The following is a 5,413-nucleotide window of genomic DNA, read 5'->3' as shown; positions in this document are numbered from 1 at the left end:
CATAAGCAAGTATATCACGCCTTAAATAAAGTACCAGAAGTTTTGACAAATAACGAGTGGTCAAACATTGTAAAAGCCAAAAGTAGAAAAGTTGAGGAAAGTTTCATAAATCATGCTCTATACGCTTATTTTCATGGTTCTGAAAACCGGACCGGACCGGCCGGTTCAACCGGAAAAACCGGGAACCGGTCAGTTAACCAGTCCGGGTAAGCTCAAAAACCGGTAAAAAACCGGTTGAACCGGCCGGTTAACCGATAAACCGGTCGAACCGGCCGGTTTTTTAACGGTTTTTTAACGGTTTTTTATTAAATTATTATATTTAAAATTATTTTTAAGTTTTTTAATAATTTTATTTAATATTTAATTAAACCGGTTGAACCCCGGTTGAACTCCGGTCGAACCATTGAACCACTGAACCAGTAACCTCACCGGTTCATTGACCGGTCCGGTCTCGCAACCTTGCTTATTTTACTCTATAGAACATAGTTGTAAAAACCGGATCGGACCGGCCGGTTCGACCGGAAAACCGGTGAACCGGACCATGTACCGGTCCGGTTTGGTATATTGACCGCTCAAGGAAATGAACCGGTCAAAACCGGTCAAAACCGACACGGACCAGAACCGAACCGGTCCGGTCAACGGCTAACTTGCGTGCTGATGACGTCAGCATGCCGTTGTTAAATTTGGAAAAATACATTTGCAAGGAGTAGGAGTCGAACTTGGGTCTTCTGAATTGAAGACCAAGTTGACAACCACTGCGCTACCTGTTTATTTAGCATTACTGATGCTTTTTATAATATATATTTCATTTTTTTATAACTAATACATATATATATATATACATGAAAATACTTAACTCAATATTTTTTAAATTAATTATTTTTTAATTGAAGTACAAATTAATTAATTTTAAAATAAAAAATAATAATGAATATAAAAATAAAATAAAAAGTATTTATTCTGAGAAAAAAATTAATTTATATAATTATTCAATTATACAAAAATATTTAGACTTTAAAATTATTCTTTGGATATAATTCATAGATTGTTATTCTTATTGTGTCTAATTAAGATACTATATAGTAGTATGAACTAATTATATGTCTATTTTTGTATTAATTATTTATAGAATTCAACTTAATTGTTCTTAAAATATTAGTAAAAATATGTATTTTTCAAAATTTAATTTTAAGTTTTTGACTATTTTTATTTTTTATTTATATAGTACCGAGTTAACCGGTTCAACCAGTGACCCACCGGTTGAACCAGTGACCCAGTGACCCAGTGACTTGACCGGTTCGATTACCGGTTCGGTTCTGACAACTATGCTATAGAATCACTTGTGCTATTTACATTTCTACTCTTGTATTCCTTTCATACTTTATCAAGTTGAATTGTAATTAGAGTGATGTTATATGACTAATAAAATTTATTTTTTTATTAATATATATTTAACTAATTTTAAGTATTAAAGGCTAAATTGTAAATATTAAATCTTAAATTTTAATTAATAATATATAAATAAAATATTATTAAATTTAAGTATTAGCTGATATAATATTAACAAAAAGTGTTAATTCTCCTAATATATTTTCCCTTGTAAACATATAATATTGATCAGTCATTTGTATTGTAAAATAAATAACTAATGAAGATATAATAAATATAAAGTAAATAAGTATAAATAGAAGATTTTAATTTTGATATTCACTAATATAATTATCTCACTATAATAATAGAAGAAATTTATATATTTACTACTATTATATATATTAGTAACGTATGAAAGAGAAAGGATAAAAGTTTTGTATATAGGCAATATAAAGAGAGAGAATTACTTTTATTTATGTTGTGTGTTTCGTCAGAGGCTAAGCCTCTATTTATATACATACATAAGATTATTTTGTCAAACCTTATTAAATGTGATTTCTCTTAAAAACATGAGCTTTATGGAAAATGAGCATCCACATCCTTCGTACTTATCACAATACTCCCCCTTAGATGACCATTTAGGATTGTGCCTCATTAAAACTTTACTAAAGAAAAACCCAATGGGAAAAAACTTTAATGAAGGAAAAAGAGTACAAAATCCTTTGTGATAGGGACTGCCTCATTAAAAACCTTGTCAAGAAAAATCCAATGAAAAAAAACCTGACCAAAGGAAAAAGAGTACAGTCTTCCCCTCTTGTCGACATTATTTAATGTCTTGAAATTAGCGTATTCCAATCTCATATACCAATCTTTCAAAGGAGGATTTTTGGAGTGATTTTGTAAATAAATCTGCCAGATTATCACTTGAGCGGATCTGTTGGACATCAATTGTCCCTTGATTTTGAAGATCATGAGTGAAGAAGAATTTAGGTGAAATATGTTTTGTTCTATCACCTTTAATATATCCACCCTTAAGTTGAGCAATGCATGCCGTATTATCTTCAAATAGGACAGTTGGAGCTATCTTATGATCAATCAGTCCACATGATGACAGAATATATTAGATCAAACTCCTGAGCCAAAAACAATCGTGACTAGCTTCATGTATCGCTAATATTTCAGCATGATTACAGGGTGTTGCCGCAATTGTCTGTTTTGTGGACCTCCATGATATAGATGTACCACCATATGTGAATAGGTATCCTGTTTGAGATCTCCCTTTATGTGGATCAGACAAGTATCCAGCATTTGTATAGCCAACTAATTGTGACTTGGATTCATATGGATAAAACAATCCCATATCAACCGTTCCATGAAGATATCGAAAAATTTGTTTGATTCCACTCCAATGTCTTCTGGTTGGAGAAGAACTATATCTTACTAGTAAATTCACAGCAAATGATATATCGGTCTTCTATTATTAGCAAGATATATTAGCGCTCCACTGGCAATAAGATATGGTACTTCAGGACCAAGGATATATTCATTTTCTTTCTTAGGATGGAATTGATCCTTTTCCACATCTAAAGATGTTACTATCATTGGGGTACTCAACAGATGTGACTTATCCATATAAAATCTCTTCAAGATCTTTTCTGTGTAAGTTGTTTGATGCATAAAGATCCCACTTTTTGTATGCTCGATCTGCAGGCCAAGACAAAATTTAGTCTTTCCAAGATCTTTCGTCTCAAAGTCTTCTTTTAGAGTTTTTATAATTGTTGCAATCTATTCAGGAGTTCCAATGATATTTAAATCATCTACGAACACAACAATTATAATGAACCCAGATGCAGATTTCCTTATGAAAACACATGGGCAGATATCATCATTTTTGAATCCGTTTTTGGCCAGATACTCAGTAAGATTATACCACATTCGTCCAAATTGCTTCAGACCATATAAAGATCTTTGCAATTTAACTAAGTATAACCCATATAAATATTCATTGGATGGTTTAGATATCTTTAGTCCTTCAGGGACTTTCATATAGATATCACGATCTAATGAGCCATATAAGTAGGTTGTTACCACATCCATTAAATGCATATATAGTTTATGATATGCAGATAAACCGACCAAATAACGCAATATTATCGCATCAACTATAGGGGAATACATTTCTTCATAAGCTATACCGGATCTTTGTGAAAAATCTTGTGCCACAAGTCGGGCTTTATAGCGCACAACTTCATTTTTCTCATTTCGTTTTCTCACAAATACCCATCAGTATCCAACAAGTTTTACATCTTCTGGTGTACGGACTACAGGTCTAAAAACTTCACGTTTTGCAAGTGAGTCTAACTCAGCCTTCATAGCTTCTTCCCATTTTGGCCAATCATTTCTTTGTCGAGATTCTTCAACTGATCTTGGCTCAAAATCCATACTTTCATGCATGATATTTAATGCCACATTATATGCAAATATTTCATTAATAATTGTCTTACTTCGGTCTCATTTCTCTCGTGTAAAGACATAATTTATCAAGATCTCGTCATTTTCATAATTTTTAGGTACCTGAACGTCTTTTGGTGTTAAAACTATATCAAAATTTTGGACAACTGCAGGTGTCTTTATTATGTCTTTTTTAACAGGAATAATATTTACTTCTTTTCTTTTTCGAGATTTTTTGCCTTTGGAAGCGACAGGCTTGTCACACTTCCGGCGTGAATTTGCTTCGGTGGCAATTTGTCTGACTAGGATATCAACTTGAATCGGAGCATTTTCAGCCTGTATATAGGATTTAGTAATCCTTTTTGTATCAGAAAATGCATCAAGCAATTCATTTGCTAATCTTTGCAAATATATAATCTTTTGAACTTCTAGTTCACATTTTCCTGATCGAGGATCTAAATACATTAAGGATGATGCATTTCAATTAAGTTTCTTTTTAGGAAGCTTATTCTCTCCCCTTAATGTTGGAAATTTTGATTAATCAAAATAACAATCTGCAAACCGGGCTTTAAATACATCTCTAGTTTGTATCTCAAGATACCTCACTATAGAGGGAGAATCATATCCAACATATATCCCCAATTTTCTATGGGGTCCTATTTTGGTGCGAGAAGGTAGTACAATGGGAAATATTTGGCTGTTGGCCAAAAGATAATTGCATATGAGAGAACTGATGATAACTCGTTGGCCTCAAATGAATAAGTGTTGTGGCATGTAATATAGCATGCCCCAAGCTGAGGTTGGGAGTTTTGTTCTCATAAGTAAGGGTCTAGCAATTAATTGGAGGCGTTTAATAAGTGATTCTACTAACTCATTTTGTGTGTGAACATAAGCTACTGTATGTTCAACACTTATTCCATTAGCCTACAATTAGCATCAAAAGTTTGGGAAGTAAATTCACCAGCATTATCAAGACGGATTGCTTTGATTGGATTTTCTGGAAACTATGCTTTTAATCCAATAATTTGAGCAAGTAATCTTGCAAATGCTAGCTTGCGAGAAGACAATAAGCACACATGTGACCATCTCGAAGATGCGTCTATTAGGACCATAAAGTATCTAAAAGATCCACATGGTGGATGAATAGGTCCAGATATATCGCCTTGAATTCTTTCTAAGAATTCAGGAGACTCAAATCCAATCTTTACTGGTGATGGCCTTAAAATTAACTTTTCCTGAGGACATGCAGCACAACGAAATTCACTTGATTTAAGAATCTTCTGGTTTTTTAGTGAATGTCCATGGTGTAACGACCCAACTTCTAGCATGTCATGACCAATGCTAGCCGCTAGGCGCTACTTCACAGCTTTCCTTAGATACTCTAGACCTTATAATAAATATCTACATATGAGCCTGTAACGCTAGTTGAGATCGCGTGTCAGATATATAGATATAACGAGATAGATAATAGTTAAATAGATAATATATACATGATGCATAGAAAATACAGAAAATATAGTAATATTATATATATATATGCCCGAAGGAACATTTAGTACATCATAATACACGCCAGGTTACGTCATTGCTT

This window comes from Arachis hypogaea, chromosome 4 (assembly GCF_003086295.3).
Source record: "Arachis hypogaea cultivar Tifrunner chromosome 4, arahy.Tifrunner.gnm2.J5K5, whole genome shotgun sequence".
Taxonomy (NCBI): Eukaryota; Viridiplantae; Streptophyta; class Magnoliopsida; order Fabales; family Fabaceae; genus Arachis; species Arachis hypogaea.
This window is presented reverse-complemented; position numbering follows the sequence as displayed.